Source organism: Macrotis lagotis, chromosome 1 (genome assembly GCF_037893015.1).
Source record: "Macrotis lagotis isolate mMagLag1 chromosome 1, bilby.v1.9.chrom.fasta, whole genome shotgun sequence".
NCBI lineage: Eukaryota > Metazoa > Chordata > Mammalia > Peramelemorphia > Peramelidae > Macrotis > Macrotis lagotis.
Window position 1 is genome coordinate 793,012,496 of NC_133658.1, and position 19,670 is coordinate 793,032,165.

The 19,670-nt window shown below is 35.4% G+C and overlaps 1 protein-coding gene across 4 annotated transcripts in view; it reads right to left on the reverse strand.

Annotated features, from left to right (window-relative positions):
• The window catches only part of CADM1 (cell adhesion molecule 1), a 340,937-nt gene that overhangs the window by 307,161 nt on the left and 14,106 nt on the right, over positions 1-19,670 (reverse strand). The window lies entirely within an intron of this gene.

The window sequence follows — 19,670 nt, forward strand, 5'->3', positions numbered from 1 at the left end:
AATCAGTTTCCAATGTACTGCACAAGTATATAAGAAAGGGACTTAAGACTTTTTTCCTTTCTCCTTTTTCATGTTACATCCAGAGGTGAAGACTTCAGTCCACTCATGTGGACCACACATGAATTGAACTGGTGATTGTCAGAGGTCTTATTTCCTGCAGTCTCCTTTTACCCTGGCCCCGGAAAGAGGAGAAGGAGCTATCTGCATTCTGTGCTGTTTGTCCTCTGTTTCAGATACCAAAGGTGATGCCCACAGGACATGGAGTTTGAGGCACAATAACCTTGGAGATCTTGGAACCAGGACTGCAAGAGAGATGGTGCAACCTTGAAGGAAAGGCCTGAGAAGCCAGATGGCCTAGGATTCAAGTCTAAGGGAGATGTACTTGGAGCAAGGATAGTGTGCTCTCTAGAACCATTTAAACTATGAACCTAATCCCCCCCCCTCCCTAGAAGCTGAGATGGTGCATTGGGGAGAAGGAATAAAATAGCCTACCATGTGTTGGGAAACAAGTTTGTATGTGTGATTGTACCTTCTAACATAAATATTCATGGAAAAAAGTTTAAAAAATCTTTATTTAAAACAAAAAATAAGAGTTAAATGATACAAAGCATACACAAAACTTAAAATTTGAAATCAATGAGTGGTCAATTTTCAATATATATAAAAACAATGAGATATATAAAATTCCAGGAAAAAAATCATGAACTTTATTATTCTCCAAAAGAGCAATTAAGAAAATATTAACTATTTATTATGAACCTATATAACAGTTTTCCCATTTCTATAAAATTTATGTGAGAATAATCTAAATTGGCATTGAGGATATTCCTGATTCATTATTGAGAAGGCACAATAGAGTAAATGAAATCTTCAGAATCAACAAATGACTGCAAAATATACTGTCACTATGACTATAATAACACCCTGGATTCTGTAGAACAAATGGTCACTTTAAAGATTCTTCTTACCTCCAACAAGGTGTCCTCCACGCATATGTCAAAAGTCATATAAAATTATCTGACAGATGTTACAAAAGGATAAATTTGTCCAAAGACCTTCTAATTGCTGCATCAAATGAGACATAAAACAGAGGAACATATGTACATCATAGGTGTTAATATAGGATATACATCACAGATTCCAAAAAGATCACAATCCCTATAGAGGGTGAAGCAATCCAAACACTTCCATTTGTATGTAGAATTCTGCTGCCCTCACTGATCTCCAGAATCCTGCAGATAATCCTACATTAGAAACATGATCATTCCCAAAAGTATTATAATAAACTATACTACACAGACAAAAAGAAGAGATAAAGAATGCCTTTAATCCGAAACAAAGTATAGGTTGATGAACACCAGCTGATCTGCTGGTATATCTTAAACACTGGGCTTGGAAATGAACTTAATCCAGAATTGAAGAGCAAAAGGGAGAAAACCTCAGTGAAACTGAGGGAAAATTTATAATGACCAAACTTCTCCTTAACCCAAAGACTTGCCTTTTTAAAAATCAGTATTTCCACAGGACTTTATATAGCTAGAAGTCAAAAAATACACAAATTAAAGCAAACAAAGGGCCAAGTGGACTTAATTGTGGTGGTAGTGGATTAACAATGAAGAATTGTACAGAAGAATGTTAGGCAGATAAAACTGAAAACCAGGAAGTGTCATTCACATATCAAAGAATAAGCAGGGGCAGCAGCGGTACAATGGATAAAGCATGGACCCTGGAATCAGGAGTACCTGAATTCAAATCTGGCCTCAGATACTTAATTACCTAGTTGTGTGACCTTGGGCAAGTCACTTAACCACACTGCCTTAAAAAAATAAATTTTTAAAATTAAAAAAAAGAAGCAATGGATAATCCACATGCTCCACTAATATATACAAAAGGTCAAGATGATTAGGAAAAAGATACTCAGTCAGCTGGGTAGAATCACTTAGGGGAATCAATTATTAGACATGGAAAAGATTGGCAAAGAAGGAGGTATAGATGGGTTGAGATTTCATGGTGAGGAAAGCATCTACATTAAAATGAGATAGATCACAGATCTATGAAAATGTGCTAGTATAGAACATCTTATGGCTCAATGAGGTTGCATCCATTGCTGTGAAATCCAACTAATCCCTCTCAATCCACAATAGATGGACCTTCTGAAAATTCAATCTTTAATTCCACAGTTGTAAAATGAACAACCCAAGATATATCCAAACCCATACTATGGGATATATTAGTGAAATGAAACTGAAACTAAAAGTTATTCCTAATATTAGCCATAGTTATACTATATACTTTGAAGTTTAAGAACATTTAAGCCACAATGTCAATTTCTCTTCTTTTACGATTTTTTTAGGGTATTAGGACTTTGAATGAATTAGAGGTGATGGGCAAAGGGCAATGACTAAGTAATGCACCAAATATTACAGTAGTTTGAGAATTTCTTCAAATCATACAGATTAAACTAGCCACTGTCACTGAAACAACAGCCATATTAGAATGTCATGTCAAAAAGTCCATTTAGCTAGCCTAATTTATTCCATTGGAAAAAGCCATAAAATCCTTTCAGATACTATTAGAAAGTAAGCTATCATCCATTAAGAACTAAAGTTGAATAGAAAAATTTCAAGAAATGCAATAGATTTGTCATGAAGTCAAGAATATTTCTTACCATTCATTAACTATTATAAAGCACTAAAAGTCAAGACAGTACAAATATAGAACATTTCATGTAATATCCATAAAACTTCATATGTGTAGTACTCAACAATGAATTGAATGCCCACTATGTACAATAGTATTTACAGAATGATACATAGACATACAGTAATATCTTAGAGATACATATGAAAAAATAAATAAACACACACACACACACACACACACACACACACACACACATCACATTTACATATAGGGGCAGCCAGGTAACCAGTGGATAGAGTGTTAGACCTGGAGTTATAAAGACTCATCCTTTCTGGGTTCAAATATGGCCTCAGATACTTAATAGCTATGTGACCCTGAGAAAAATCACTTAATCCCGTTTGCCTAAAGTTTTCTCATCTTCAAAAAGCTGGAGAAGGAAATGGCAAACCACTTCAGAATCTTTGGCAGGAAAACCCCAAATGAGGTCACAGAGTCAAGACACAACTGAAATGAGTGAACAACCACAGAGATACTTAAAATATATGAAAAAGAATACCCTCCCCAAGAGAGCAAAATCCCTTGTGTGTGTGTGTGTGTGTGTATGTGTATGTAAAGAAACATTAATAGGTGTCAATCAAAAATACAACAAACTAAATGTATAAATGTTGAAGGATGAATAATGAATTTTGGAGGCAGTTCAGGGAGGTGAACTAACAGAGATGGGATTGGGTAATCAGATTAAAAGGGAGTTCAATATTAAAGAAATGTGACTGGGAATGAACCAGTCATTCACCACTCAGTATTTCCTAAGCACCTACTATTCTATACTCAGTATACACATAGTATCTGACACATCCTAAGTATTTAATAAATGGTTATTGATTCAACTGTGCTAGGTGCTAGAGAAGATAAGAAGAGATAGAAAGTATGTCCTGTCCTCAAGAAGATTAGGCTTGAAAATGGTAATGAAATATGTGCACATATAAGCATAACATAAGTGAGAATATAATCATCAAAACAAATGCTATGAAATTGATTTTAAAAAACTAAAGAAATAAAGGTCTTTTCCACTCCCAAATAACTAAGCATTAGATAGCAATCAAAGGTACTTTCCGTGGAAGGGAGTAACATTTTAGAAATTGTGTCATTATGGTCCAAGCCTATCAAACTGAATCCCTGCAGGCAACTCCCCATTCCTAGGGATGGATACAGGACTGGAAGCAGGAAGAGTGATCTTCCTGAGTTCAAATTTGACCTAGTTATACTAGGTCATTTGATACTAGTTATATGACCTGGGCAAACAATGTTTGCCTTAAGTTTCCTCATCTGTAAAACGAATTGCAAAAGGAAATAGCAAACCACTCTGGTATCTTTGCCAAAAAAAAAAAAAAAAAAATCGCATATGTGTCTCAAAGAGGCGCATACGATTGCAAACAACTAAACATCAAGGGAATACCTGGTCACTAACCAGGTAGCTAAATCCTATAGTCTTACTTTGTATAGGTCTGGGTCACTCAGAAGTTAAACAACCCAACCAAAATTAGGCCATCCTAACTTCAAGGCCAAGATCCTCTGCTGTCTCTCCTGGCAGCTGTGTACTGTAGTAAAAAAAAAAAAAATAGTTCTTCCACTGAATAAATACCTCTTTACCTCCTCTTGGGTACAATACACTATTCTGAATCTAAGTATTTGTTACCAAGGTTTTGAGTGACAAGGACCTTTTACTACATACAGGCTTATGAAGATTAAAATAAAGAGCTGGATCTAAGAGACATTGATTAACTAGATATAAAAGTGAAGGAGCAGAAAGAGATTTCAAGCCAGAAAAAGAGGATAGCTGTGCTCCAGAGAATAAAAGGGAAAACTAGGTCCCTGAGGGGGTGGAAGGGCACCCAGGGAGGAAGGAAGTACAGTTTTCTATTTAAGTTCTAAGAATTGACAACCCCTTCTGGTGGAGATAATATACAAGGCAGTGGACATAAGGGATTATAGAGAGGGAGAGGTTAAAAACTAGAGATGCAGATGTAGGAGTCAGGCATTAGTAAAATGGATGAAATCCTCCAGAGGATTAGTGTAGAGAACAAAAATTGCTAAAATCTTCCATAAGCCCACCTAAAATATTTTAGGAACATTTAGGGATACATCAATGTATACAGATTTGGCTTCATAATTCTTAAAAGATATCTTTCAGAATCCCCCAATTTGCAAGTATTGAAATTTTAATTCATTACTTATTGCTATAGTAACTTAATATTCTCACCTCTTAACAAGTTCCTTGTATAAACCATCTGGATACAAATCCCACTTTGCCCATCTGTGTTCTTAAATTCACAAATCCCAGTCATTCTTTCCATCCGTGTAAGATAAAGAATTTTCTACATCATGCACCTTGATGACATTCTACTTTATAAAAATAAAGGGAGTAACTATACCTCAGCAAGAAATATTTTACCTTACACAAGACACTGAGAACTAATTAATGAGCCAGTATGACTGGAAATACTCATCTATATTTTTTAGACAATTCAATAAGGTTTCCTTTCCATCTACTCTTACAATGGTATGATGTTTGGAGGGTTGTTTGTTTTTTTTTTTAAATCTGCTTTAACAGTAAAGAAAACAAGATAAACAGTTTCTAATATCACCAAGCTTTCATGGTTCAGTGGAAAGAGTGCTAGTCTGGAAGAGTCAAATGCTAGTTCTGACTCATAAGCAATGGGACCTTAAACAAGTCATTTGACCCTATCTGGGCTTCAGTTAGCACTCATCTATAAAATGAGTATAAAACTACTTTCTTTAGATCTACATCACAGGATTTTAAATAAAGTACTTTGTAAATCTTAATATAAATATGATCTCTTATTTTCCCTTTTATTTAAATCAAATCAAAAAAAATAGTAAATCGGTGCTTATAATATGTAAGACACTGTGGAGGAATACTAAAAAATTTAAGACAGTCCTTAGTGATGGGGTAATACCATGACAAGCATATGAAATGGATCTGAGTGAGGGGGACTGTGCTAAGCGACCAGCCTCACTTACTCCTCCAGAGTCATCTGGGTCCAGTGTCCAGATATGAATCCGGATAACTGGAGATGGCCCAGGATGCAAAGCAATTAGGATCAAGTGACTTGCCCAAGGTCACACAGCTAGTACTTTCCAAGTATCTGAGATCGCATTTGAACTCAGTCTTCTGACTCCAAGGTCAGTGCTCTATCTACTGCACCACTGAGCTGCCCTATGATATATATATATATGCACACATACACACACATATGCCCTATATAGAAATCCTTCACTCCAAATTGAATTTTCAGTAGAATTTAATCGGGAGGTATCAAATTCAAGTAGAAAAGAGGATTACTAAAGCCCATACTTACCTTATTTTTAAAATGTATTATATATGGTTTATCACAGTTATTTATCTTGTTAAATATTTTCCAATTATATTTTAATCTAGTTCAACTGCACTCAGAGGAATTCCCATAACCATTATATGACTACTCAATAGGAACACAATTTGGGGTTCTGGTCATTTAAATATAAAAAGATACAATCATACAACAAGGACAAATCCTCTGGGAATAAAATCATCTCTCAATTATCTATGCAAATTGAAGAAGGTAACACAGTTAACTGAAAATCATTATCTTACAATTACACTTTTGTGATTGCAAGCTTATTTTTTCCCCTACCGCAATCCCTCCTTTCACCCTGACCCCACCTGTCTCCACCATATGCTGATTTACCTAAGGCCAATACTGAACCAGCACCCACAGATGGCAGCAAGAGATAGCCCAGCAGCATGGTGACCTAGAGGAAAAAACTCCCTAGTAAACTGAACATTTTTCTAAACAAATTTTTTTGGCATCACAAGTAGACTACTATTACTAAATAATATTTAGAAGGCAAATGAATCAGGATTCTAAATATTCCCTGATAAAACCTTACAGGAAGATGGATTAGAAGTTAACAAGTGTTTACCACTAAGATGTCATATTAGTATTATCTCATAGTATCAAATGGCAGGCAATTCCACACATCAGTTAAAAGGGGAAGATTCACTGCTTTTCTTCCTAGTTTTTAAAAAAAAAGGTTGCATCACAACAGATAGAGCTTTCACCAAGAATTCTCTGCTTATTTTTCTCCATCATCAAACTATCTTTGGATCTCACGAATCCAACAGAAGCTTCTTTCCTAAAATTTCCTGGAGTCCAAGATAAATACATATCCTTCATGAACATGGAGTGTGTACTATGCCCACATACATACTTAAGAGACCTGTCTATACTTATTCATTTCCAATAATGAGAATTTGTTTAAATCTATGTTTAAAAAATAGGTATGTATATATGTATACATACATATAAATATCAAAACTCATTACTGTTTCAGGTAGGGGAGAGGGAAGGAATGGAATATGGAACTGAAAACTTTTTAAAATGTTAAAAAATTATTTTAACATGTAATTGAGGAAAAAATAAAATAATATTTTTAAAAGACACAAAAATGTATTAACTTTACATGTAGTTACAAACTATCCTTTCTACTAATCCTCCACTGGAAAATAAATAATGCCCTCATTATAAATATACATATTCCTGGTAAAACAAATTCCCATCCTGGTCATGCCAGAAAAATGTATGTTTCTACATTTCTGCTACATTTCTGGCAGGAAATAAACAGCTTCTCCAACTTCAATCTTCTGGATTCTTGGCTTATCACTTGCATTGATCGGAGTTCTAAAATCTTTCAAAATTGTTTTTCTTTACAATGTTGTCATTGTTTAAGTTGTCCTAGTTCTGCTGACTCCTTTAAGCCTCAGTTGATAAAGGAATGTACAGTTTCCTATCAAAATAGGATAATTTTATCATTTCTTATGGCAAAAAATACAATTTGTTTAGCCATTATCTAATAGGACACTCCCTTGTTTTCCAATGTTTGCCTATTATGGGAAAAAAAATGCTATAAAATACATAGGTCCTTTTCCTGTATCTTTGTTCTCTTTGGGACAAGTGGCTAACCATAACAGAATTAAGTCAAAGAGTATATAAAATTTGTAACCTTTGCAGCACTATTCCAGAATGGCTGAACCAATTTACCTGTCTATCAATAACTCATTAGTATACCTTTTTCCCCCCAGCTCTACCAATATTTTTCATTTTTCTCTTTCATCATCATCATTGCCCTTCTAGTGGGTACATGTAAGATAGCATTTCAAAATTGTTTTAATTTTCATTTTTCAGGGGCAGCTAGGTGGCACAATGGATAGAACACTGGCCCTAGAATCAGGAGTTAAAATCCAGCCTCAAACACTTAATAATTACCTAGCTGTGAGACCTTGAGCAAGTCTCTTAACCCCATTGCCTTAAATAAACAATGTCGTTTTTCTAATTATTTTTTCATGAGTGTTGAAAGGTTGGATATCTCTGAAAACTTCCTGTTTATTCTTATCCTTTGACTAATTATTAGGAAATGGCTCTTAGTTTTATAAAATTTCAATGTTTTCTTTCAGACATGAGACCTTTATCACAGAAATTTGCTAGAAAGATTTTTCTCTTCTTTACTTGTTTTTCCTTCCTAGTTTTAATTATATTAAATGTCTGTGTAAAACCTTTTTAAGTTTATATAATCAAAATTATCTATTTTATCTCCTGTGGTCTTCTCTATTCCTAGTTCAGTCATGAATTTTTCTATTCATAGATCTGAATTTCTATAACAAACAAAAAAATCCAACCATTATTTTCAAGAACTAAACAGGGTAGGGTTTAACCTGGGGTCCTTGAGCCTTTTTAAAAATATTTTATAACTCTCTCTCTCTCTCTCTCTCTCTCTCTCTCTCTCTATATATATATATATATATATATATATATATATATATATATATATAACATATATACATATGTTTCAATATTCTTGGTTCCCTTTGTAATTCTATGGGCTTTATTTTGCATATTTAAAAATATTATTCAAGGAAGATCCTGGGCTTTGCCAGACTACCACTGGGGTCCAAGACATAGGAGAGGTTAATTATCCTTAAACCTGGAAATTTACTGAATGACTTCAACCTATTCAATGGCTCCCTATTATCATTAGGATAAAATAAAATTACTCAGTTTGATATTTAAAACCTTTCACACTATGAATCTGGAATGTTTCCAGTTTATTTGATAATATTACCCCCACATACTTCATACTCCAGTCAAAGTGTCCTCCTTGAAGCTTCCCAAATTCAGTATCCCATCTCCCACTTCATCACCTTTGAGCAGACTGTACCCAAAGCCTAGAATGAGCTCCATCATCCCTCTCTGTGGATCTCTTACAATCATTGGCTTCCTTTGAGAATCAGCTATATACCACCTCCAGTGGGAAATCTTTCTTCAGCCCCCTACTTGTCGGTACTTTCTTCCTCATCAAAGCAGTGTGTGGGCTTATCTATCCAAATATTAAATGCTCTAAGAGAAGGTAAACTCTCTGAAAGTAGAGACTGGAGATCAGAGAGAAAGAACAGATTTTTAACAAAAGTAAAGAGTGAGGACAATCAAAAATTTGAAGCTCTCTTCAACACTGACCCATATGTATAGATGACACATATACAATGATGAGCTGATTTCATGAAGACCTTGTTGATTAAGGGTCCTTGTCACTCAGATACCAACACACAGTAAAAGTACATATCATACCATAAAAGATTTGAATTATTCACACTTCTGTGTACCATTCTTGCTGAAAAATAATTATACTTTAATCAGTGATCATCCCCCAAAGGGAAACAGGCTATTTACATCATATATAGGCCTCCTTTTCAAATAACTGCTGTCACTAATAAGGTCCAGATAAGACTCAAAAATTTGGTTCAACAAGGCTAGCGTCTAGAAATACTTAACTACATGAAATTTGGAACACCGAAGTTCAACCATTTCAAAATATAAGAAATTCAATATTCAGGCCACTAGCAGTAGCTGGCAAAAAAAAAAAGGCAGTATCAGTCAAGGCACATATATTAGCAAGTACATTGTGTAAATAAAGTAAGCTGCCTCTGTATTCTGATAACTTAAAGGAAAATAGATGCTTGAAAACCAATAAATGTCTATACCCATAAAATAGGAAATGATAAATAAATAAAACAGATGGCAAACACCTGAGAAAGAGTTAAAAATCAATTCATAAAAAAGGTTACAAAAGACGTAAAAGAACCTAAGCAACCCTTCATAATGCTAGCAACCTTAACAAAACCAATAGGTATCTGAAGTATCTGAACAATATACAGCAGCTCAATATTACCTTCTGTCTAACTACTGCATTACATGACAGACTCATTTTCAACATCCAGACTTCATAAACAAACTTTCATACGTAAAGGTATATGATATTTTAATTTACACAATCAAAGTTTCTGAAAAGGAAGCTGTTGTTATGTACTGAATTCAAAAGGGAAAGTTTTAACCTTTTCCTAAAGACTTTCAAGCTCAATTACCACCTCCCCTCTGCAGTCCTTCCTGATCTCCTCCATTAGAGATGACCTCCCATTATTTGACCAGCCCCTCCCTTCTTGACCTTTCCTTTGTTCACATCTTTCAAATGGGGCCCTTAGAGACCAAACCTAGAAGGAGCTATGGCACTCCCAGGGCTCAGCAGCTCCAAGGGCTTCAACTCTACCATCCCCAGGCTCTATTGCTTCTCACACCCTTTCTTTGCCTCTTGTTCTGAAAACTGTGATCAAATGACTACAAATCCAGGCTTCAGAAAAAACATATTAACTGACTGCTTTATTTAATCAACCAACAAGTGTTGATAAAGTATGTGTGTTAGAGTCCCAGATTATAGAAATAAAACAATCCCTACTCACAAGAAGCTTGCAATCTAATGAGTGGAGAAAAATATATGTATAAATATACATAGCATGAAAAGAACAATACAAATATATACTAAGTAGCTAAATATAAGTTAATAGTGAGATACTAGGGCAATAAGCAGGTGGAGGCAGGTGGAAAGGCTTCTTCGCCAGTGGATAATTTATTGACTTCTCTTGGAATGAGAAATGACCAATCTGAGGACACTGAGAAGAGAGATGTAGGATGTGAGAAACAGCAAGGAGATCAATGAGGCTAGAATGCAAAAACTAATCCTGGTGAAGCTAGAAAGGTTGGAGGCAGGTTGTAGAAGGTTTTCAAAGCTAAACAGGGAAGTTTCTATTTTATCCTAAAGGCAACAGGAATCCAATGAAGCAGCTTTTCACTTAAGGAAAATTGCTTTGGCAGAAATGTATAGGGTGGACTGGAGTAGGGAGAAACTTCAAGTAGGGAAACTAATTAAGGAAACTATTTTTCACCATCACTCAACCATCACTGCAACTTCCCAGACCATAATTCTCTTCCCTGGTCAGGGTTCTCTGTGTGTGTAATCTCAACCATTAGGCAAACTCCTTGCAGGAAGGAATCTTCTTTTCTTGTTTTTTTTTGCAATTGTAGCCCCAAAACATAGCACATTGATTGACAAATGGTAAGCACATAAGAAATTCTTTTCATCCATTCTTGTATCACTTGGGACAATTGTTTTATATGTACACACACACACACACACACACACACACATATAATATTACCACATCCAGTCCCCAGTAGTCTATAAACTCCAAAACGGGCAATATCAAGCTGTGGCTGACCTTTATATGTTGCTATTCAAATGCTAAAGGCACATTTGTTGAACTGGCTTGAATTTACAAGTAACATTTGACTTCAGAATTTTTTTAATTACTGTTGAGAAATGTTGCAAATTCCAAAAATATTTCAGTACCTTACACCTTGCCTTAGACTTTAAAGCTCTTAGACTAAAATAAATTTACAGTCCCAGAAAAGAAAACTCAAGGATACCCACTTGAAATGCCCATACACATACAAAAGCAAAGTAAAAAAAAAAAAAAACAAAAAACCAACTACAAAGCAGCCACACCTAAATGAATGCATTAGAAATTTAAACACACAAAAGTCATGACATTCAGAGTCTGAATTTCAGTAAATCACCCAGGACACATTTCAAGGCAAACAAAATACTACATCTACCCAAGGATCCTAAGAAATATAGTTACCAGGGCAACCACAACTGACCTTTTATGTTTTATTTATCAATCATATTGCTGAATTACTCTTGTTCTTGGAAACAAAAGAGAAAATTTTATTATAAACAATGAGAATTAATTAAGAGTCCCTTGTTCTGCATTTAATAACTATTGCCCAATCTGTGTTTATCCAATAGATATGTCCTCTATATTCTCTTCTGTACTAAGACTTGGAATGATATCTACTAATACGGATACTAATATCTCCTAAGTCAATGCTAATTGGGGATTCACTATAGTAGTTGCATGCTATCACTATCATACTTTTTAAAAAATGCATGAAACTGAACATTTCATCACTGATGATCCCTGAAAGGCTACTAGTCCAGTGGTCTGGCCAAAATCGAATTCAATTTTGAAAACCTGAACCTAATTACTTATTTTAGTAGTCTTGGGTGAGTAATTCAGCATTTATATCCATATTCCATCTGGGGAGGAAGAGAAACAGAGAAATGGAGAGAGTAGCAAAGATGTCTCTGGTTAACAAGAAACTGAAGAAATAGCACTTTAAGGAGCCTTGAAAAATGAAGGACATTTATATTTAATCATATGTAAGTCTAAATGTACAGAGGCAGCATTTTTAGCAAAAAGAGCACTAAACCAGAAATAATGAGACTTGGATTCTTATCCTTGCTATGTTACCTAAGTCAAGTGCTGTTCTGACCTTGGAGAAGTCACAGGACCACACTATCTCTCAGTTTCCTCATAGGTAAAATAAAAAGATTTGACTACATGATTTATCTCTAAGGTCCCTTCCATCTCAAATTGTTATTTTAAATCCCAGCCCTGTATATATTTTTTAATCTGAGGTTCAAATTTAAGGCAATGGGGCAGCTAGGGGGCACAGTGGATAGAGCACTGGCCCTGGAGTCAGGAGTACCTGAGTTCAAATTCAGCCTCAGACATTTAATGATTACCTAGCTATGTGGCCTTGGGCAAGCCACTTAACCCCAATGCCTTGCAAAAAAAAAAAAAAAACCCTTAAAAAAATTTAAGGCAATAAAGAAAAAAAAAATCACATAACTGAAAGGGACCTAAAATAACAGCTAGTCCAACCCACTACAATAAATAACAAGTGATCATTCAGACTGTTCAAAGACTTCCAGTGAAGCAGAAGCTCAGAAGGCAGTCCATGCCATCTTTAGAAAGCTCTAATTTTTGATCTGATTCATTGAGAAGGACACTAGGTTTGAAGTCAGAGGTCTTATCTTCAAATCCAAGTCTGCAACTCATTCATTCACAGGCAATAGAGTCATGTGTGACCATGGCCAAGGGAGAGTTAAACTACTACATCAGTGGTGTCCAACTCAAATAGAAATGGATCTCTGAGGGCTACATATTGACTTAGAAAGCCAAAATTAGCATTATCTTCTGTTGTATTTTTATTTATTTTGTATAATATTTTCCAAATAATTTTAAGGAGGGGGTTGAAGGAGAAGACACTGGGGGCTAGAGTTGTGAAGGCTGAGAGTCTGACACCTCTAGGCTAGATGGTCTCTAAGATCCCTTCCATCCCAAAAATCTATGACCCTATGATCCTTCTATCAAACTAAATCAATCACTTTGCTGCTATTTTCTAGCAGTTGCTCCTAGTACTGTGCTTCTAGACCAGAGGCAGGGAACATCAGATCCACAGATTGTACAAGGCCAGCAAAATTATTTGGTCTGTCACTGACACAGCAATAGCAAGTAGAATTCGAAATTCAATAAATCTAGCGGCATTTTAGGGGTGAATTAATTCAATATTTGGCCAAATATAGTAGGCTAATTTTTAAGTTGATATTTCTGTATGGTCCACAAATGATGTTATAAATATTCAAATGGCCCTTGAAAGAAAAAAGGTCCCCCCCCACTCCTATTCTAGGTCAAGCCTGCCACTTAATTGAGAACAACTATCATGACATAATCCAAGTATTCTTTTCTTTCTGGAAAAGCATCCTTCCCACCAATCTTCACATGTCATTATCTACAGGTCCTTCACTATCCTGGATGCTATCCAGTCTATCAGAATTAAGATGAAGCCTAGAATTTCAAATATTATAATCATCTTTGCTCTACTCACACAACTACTGCCCTAAGTTCTTACTCACAATCACCTCTATGAGGCAGGGAATGGTTTAGTGGGTGTAGAATTGACTTATTTCAAATGATGCCAGACATTAGCTCTTTGACTCTGGAAAAGTCCCTTAACAGGTTTTCCTCAATTTCTTCAATGGTAAAATAAGGCTAATAGCAGCACCTACCTCAAAGGGTTGTAGTGAGGATCAATAAAGGGCAAAAAGCCCTTAGCATCTAGTAGGAACTACATAAAGGCGCATTTCCTTCCCTTCCCTTCTTGTTTAGCCTTTTAATTGGTCCTCCTGCCTCCTATCTCTCCCCATTTCAATCCACTCATTTCACTAAAAAGTGATCTTGTAGGTCTGGTCAAATCATCTTTCTTGACACCCATCAGGGATTCCCTATTATCCCTAAAACCCGAGCTTTCTTCTCAATCTAATCACATTGGACTTGCTATTCCTTGCATGAAACCTATCTCCCACCTTCAAGGCTTCTTTCCCTGGCTTCTTTCCAGGCTCATCTCAACTATTACCTCCTGCTTTTCTCAGCTCCTCCAAATGCTCCAGTATTCCTTTCTGAGATTACCTTCCATCTACTAAGTAGATAGCTTATATTATATCTGGGGGGGGGGGGTTCCACCTTTTTTTTAATATCCCCAAGACTTGGACAGTATCTGGCTGCAATTCCATCATGACTCTGCCCTGACTGACAATGCCATCTATCCCTTGGAGTACAACAGGGCTATCACTCCCTAGTCTTGGACAGAAATCTTTCTTTTGAACTCAAAGAACATACTTTTTTTTTACCTGCCAAAACCACTGATTCACATTCAAGTTCAGCAAAACACTGTTTCTTTTTTTTCCCCCAATTTGCTCTTTAGTTATGTCATAAACTACTTTGTACTTAAGGAAGTTAATTGTTGAATGCAAAGACCTTACACTTAATCTCTATTACATTTCACCTTATTTGATTCAGCCCAAGGCTAAACTCCTAGTCTAAGCAAATATCTTGACTCTTTCCTCCAATGGACTCTTTCATCCAATGCACTGAATATCCTTCCCAGCTTTGTATCATTTGCAAATTCAACATCATCCAAATCAGTGACAAAATTGTCAATAGCACACATCCTTGGAGATATCCTTCCAAGTAGGCAAAGAACCATTCATTATTCTTCTCCAGGTCCAAGTTCCAAGTCCACCACACTCTACTCTTAAAGAGCTCTATTTCTTCGTTTCAGTCAGAATGCTTTAATAGAATCTAATCAAACTGTATAAATAGAATTTCCATGATCAGAACTGGACCTGCAATTTCATTAACATAGACAACTCCCAGTGAAGAAACCCCTTCTACCAATGCAGATGAAACATTGAGAAACTAGATTACCTGCCCATGGTAATCACACACTCAATATATGCAGCTGAATCCAGATCGTCCTCTCTTTGAGGCTAGCTTTCTATTATCTTAACACCACTCTGTTCTCCATCACCTTTGACAAAAATAGGAAGTCAGGTGATGATCTGATAGGACCTGTTCTCATTGAAGTAGTGTCAGTTCTTTATGATCCCTTTCACTAAAGCATCCCTTTAATAAGAAATTTGGGAGGGAGGGAGGTGGTCCAGATCTGTATTTTCATTCATTACAATTATGAAAATTGGGAACTCCCAGCATAAACCTCCCACCCTCCCAATGCAAGTTACCATTCCATCTGAAATTTAGTTACAGATACCTGAGATCCTATGAGTTAAGAGACTTATCACTCCAGTCTTTCTTTCTGAGATTACCTTCCATCTACTAAGTAAGATAGCTTATGTTTTATATATATATATATATATATAAAAATATATATATATGTATGTAGTCCCTTGCTGTTGTGTACCCCCCATTAAAATGTAAACAGGGAGGGTTTCTAACTTTTCTTTATATCCCCAAGACTTGACACTAATAGCATATCCAGAATCTTGTCAGGAATTGAAGCATGCTTACTTACCTAAAGTTTTCAGATTCCATTCCCTTCCTCATTTTGAATATCAGATCAACACTTACCTTTCTCCAGTCCTGCTGAACCTTCCCTGTTCTCCACAATGTATGAAAAGCCACCGGCAGCAATTCCACATTCTTATTTCCCAGTTCCTTCAGCAAATTTGTAAATATCCTTTATTTTTCCATAAAGGGTTAAGTTCTATGAATGAACATCCCCAGTCCCAAAACACTAACATTTACAAGACACAAAAATGGAGGAAACAATATGGAAACCCATTCAAATGGCATCATCATGCCCTTAATCCCTTCCTTTGTGCAAGTTTTCTTTAAACCTAGGACTTGAATGCTTTGGAAGACTGAAGAGGGTTCCTTGGTCACCTGAGTACAAAATAGCCCCAAGAGCTCCATGACTTCTCTCTAATGTTTGGCTAGTGGGAAATGATGGGCAACTTAGGTTAAAAAAAACCATGTCTCGACTGAATCACTGCAACTGTCCTCGATGTGTATCTTGGAGAATATCTTTCTGTTCTGCCCAAATAAGTCTCCTTGGGTTAACTTCTGATTGACCTACAAACGTCTCATTCTGTTTCAATATCAAATATAAATTTCCAGGGACCTGAGTCAGGCCCCATCCAGGATTAGAAGTAATGTAACATGGCATCTTCTTAAGATACATTCTAGGGATTTTTGGCTACTTGAAGTCATGGAAATACCTCTCCAATATTGCTTAATTACAATAAAAATAATGGGCTCCTATGGACAAGTCAATATTTGAGTGAAACTACAATGTCCTGAACTTTCCTTATGCTAATAATCTTTAAAGCTTAATAAAATGAAAACAAAGGGGACAACAAATGAGGATTTTTTTAATGGAATACTCAAAATCTTTATGGGGAGATCTGAAAGAAACTTTATTGGTTCTTCTATAAGCTATTTAATTAGGTTTCACAATCATTTCTATGGGATAAAATAATGACATGTTAGTAATTCTTTCATATTAAAACTTTCTCCTACTTAGCCATCCACAAACCAAAGCCACATTACCTCACTTAACTCAGCTGATGTCAATCTCTTGTCTAGTCTTTACCAACTTCTCTCAGAAACTCTTAAAACTATTAAAAGAAAAAAAACTCTGCTGTTGAGAAACTTTCAGGGATTTAAAATTTTTAAAAAGTCTGGAATTTGTACATTCAGTATAAAAAGATTTAGGTGAAGCAATTCAGAATGTTTAAGAACTTTAAATCAAAGTTAAAAGCAGTTACTATGGACAGAGCTCATGAAGCTCTACTTAAAAGTCACATTAAGCTGGCAGTCAAAACTATTTAAAATGAGTAATGTTTCTTTCACATTTCACTCACTTTTAGCATCATAAAAAAAAGATAACAATATGAATTGGCATGAGGCAATACAGTGATGAACCATAACCTTCAAGATGTAGCTCTGTAAGGACAAAAAAGAAGCTATTTATCTGAAAACTGGTTGAGTTCTCCTCCCACTTAGGTCAAAAGAGATAATTCCTCAAACAATAAAAGAAAAAATTGAAATATGTGAAATCCCTGCATTTTTTACAATGTACAATTTCACATTAACATTAAAACTTCACTAAATTTATATTAAAATTTTAAAAATGTATAATTTTACCAGAAAATAAGAAAATAAACAGTTCACTCAACCTTAACAGCAACAAAAATCAACTAAATAAAAATAATAGCCAGCATTCATGTAGCACTTTAAGATTTGCAAAGTGTTTTTTATATTAAATAACTGGCCCACAAAAGCCCTACTTCACTAAAACAAAGTGATTATCAATATGCTAACCTGACTACTCTCACAAATTTCTCTTAAGCAACTAAAACCATCAGTGAACATGGAAAGGGACTTAATTTCTCCTTAATCAAAGGCATCTCAGGAAGTGAGGCTCATTCAATGCCCATCACTGCTAAAATCCAATCATGAACAGTTCTTTAGAAGTCTAAATCCTACAGGCTGATGAAAAGACAAGAAAAGACCAGTCATGAACCACAACTAATATGCAGAATTTCATATAGATTTGTGGCTTTTATACTGAAGAGTTAAGGAAATGCAGACTACAACACAGCATGTTGCCATATTAGAACTGAGTTACACTCTCACTACTCAACTGTAAATCAAAATGCTCCCACACATCAATTTAATTTCCTACCCCCTGCTGACTAATATTCACTAAGGAACCATGCACAGTTTTTCCGGACTTTGCACAGCACGCTGAAAACCAGGGTGGCAAAAATTAATCTACCAAAAGAATGGGAGTTGCCGTGAAGCTGACCTAGATTCCTCCTGCCATCATGACTATTCCCTATTCTGTACTGGGATTTGTTTTTTAAAAGCAGCATACTTTTCCCCAAACAACTCAAACTCATCTTCAAGCTTAAAGCAAACCAGTTTGTTTTTCCTTTATTAGATCAAATACATGGATAACTATGAGGTTCATTTGAATGTTGCTTTGGATTTAATGTGAGAAACTCAAGAATCACTGGAATGAACTGGCTGATTTCCTATCACATCAAAGCTCCTACCTCCTACCTCAAACCACTGTGTTTGAGGTCCTCAATTGTCCCACTTACCTATCCAAACTCATCTCTCCTCATTCCCCAGTTTAAATTCTCCTGTTCATGTTAACCTGGCAGTCAAAACCATTTAAAATGAAAAGTTTCTTTCACATTTCATTCACTTACAGCACTCACGCCCCTCCAAAAAATATGTGTATTTAAATTGGCATAAGGTAGCATAACCATCTTTATGCACCCCTTGTTCATTCTTATAAATCTGCTTGTATTAGTTCCCATGACTGAAATGCCCAACTCACTTCTTTAAATGTGTGTGTGTGTATCCATGAACTTCTTCAAAACTTAAGATGAAGGTACTGTTTACTGTAAAAGGCAGATAAACCATACTAGCATAAGAGGTGGTAGGGTCTAGCCTGCCAGGAAATTTTTCAGTAATTCAACTTTCTCTTCTGTAAAATAAGGAGATCTCTGAAAGTTCCTTCTGGTCCTAACATGTTACTTATTACTGTTCCATAATGACTCACCTATTAGAAAAAAAAATCTTCTCTACTAACCACAATCCACCCTAAACATCCTCTCCCTTTACATTTTCTTAGCAAAAATATCATTATGTACTGTTATTGCTTAACATTTTCACTGTTTTCTTGTCTTCTCAAGCTAAAAACGCCTAAGCATAATATAATCTGAGTTGAAAAGGACCCTAGAGGATATCTAGTCCAACCAGTACCTAGATAGGAATCCCTTAATAAGCAAGTAGTCTTTTTTTAATTAATTTTTTCAATTAACAAGAATTTCTTTTATCTCCCTCCCACCTCCTTCAATTGATCCTCAAATAGCATGGTCCTGAATTCCCATACACCATTCTGATTATCATTCTTTGGATGCCCTCTTAAATTAATCAAACTAGTCTTTCCTAAAATGTGGGCATGCCTGTTTTCTACTTTATTTGTATCTTCCATTATATCTAACTGAATGCTATATACACGGTAACTAACTATATAAATACTTACTGAATGAATAACTGATCAGCTTTCCCATCATAACTGTATTATAAATTCTTTTTTTCAATTCTTTTTCATATCTGACTTAAGTGTCCTCCTCCAGTACAGAGGAAGAGTACAGAATCAACATCTTACGAGATCCTAACATCATTTAAAAAAAAAAGCTATAACCTTGAAATATATTCTATTAAAACCCAACTTTCTTTCTACTCACCTTATAAAATAAGGATAAAGAGATATAATCGTAGGGATATTAATGTGGAAATAGAGATCATTCTTGTTTAGAGAAGGTGAGCATTCTGTAAGTGCCTTTGCCTGAAGTCA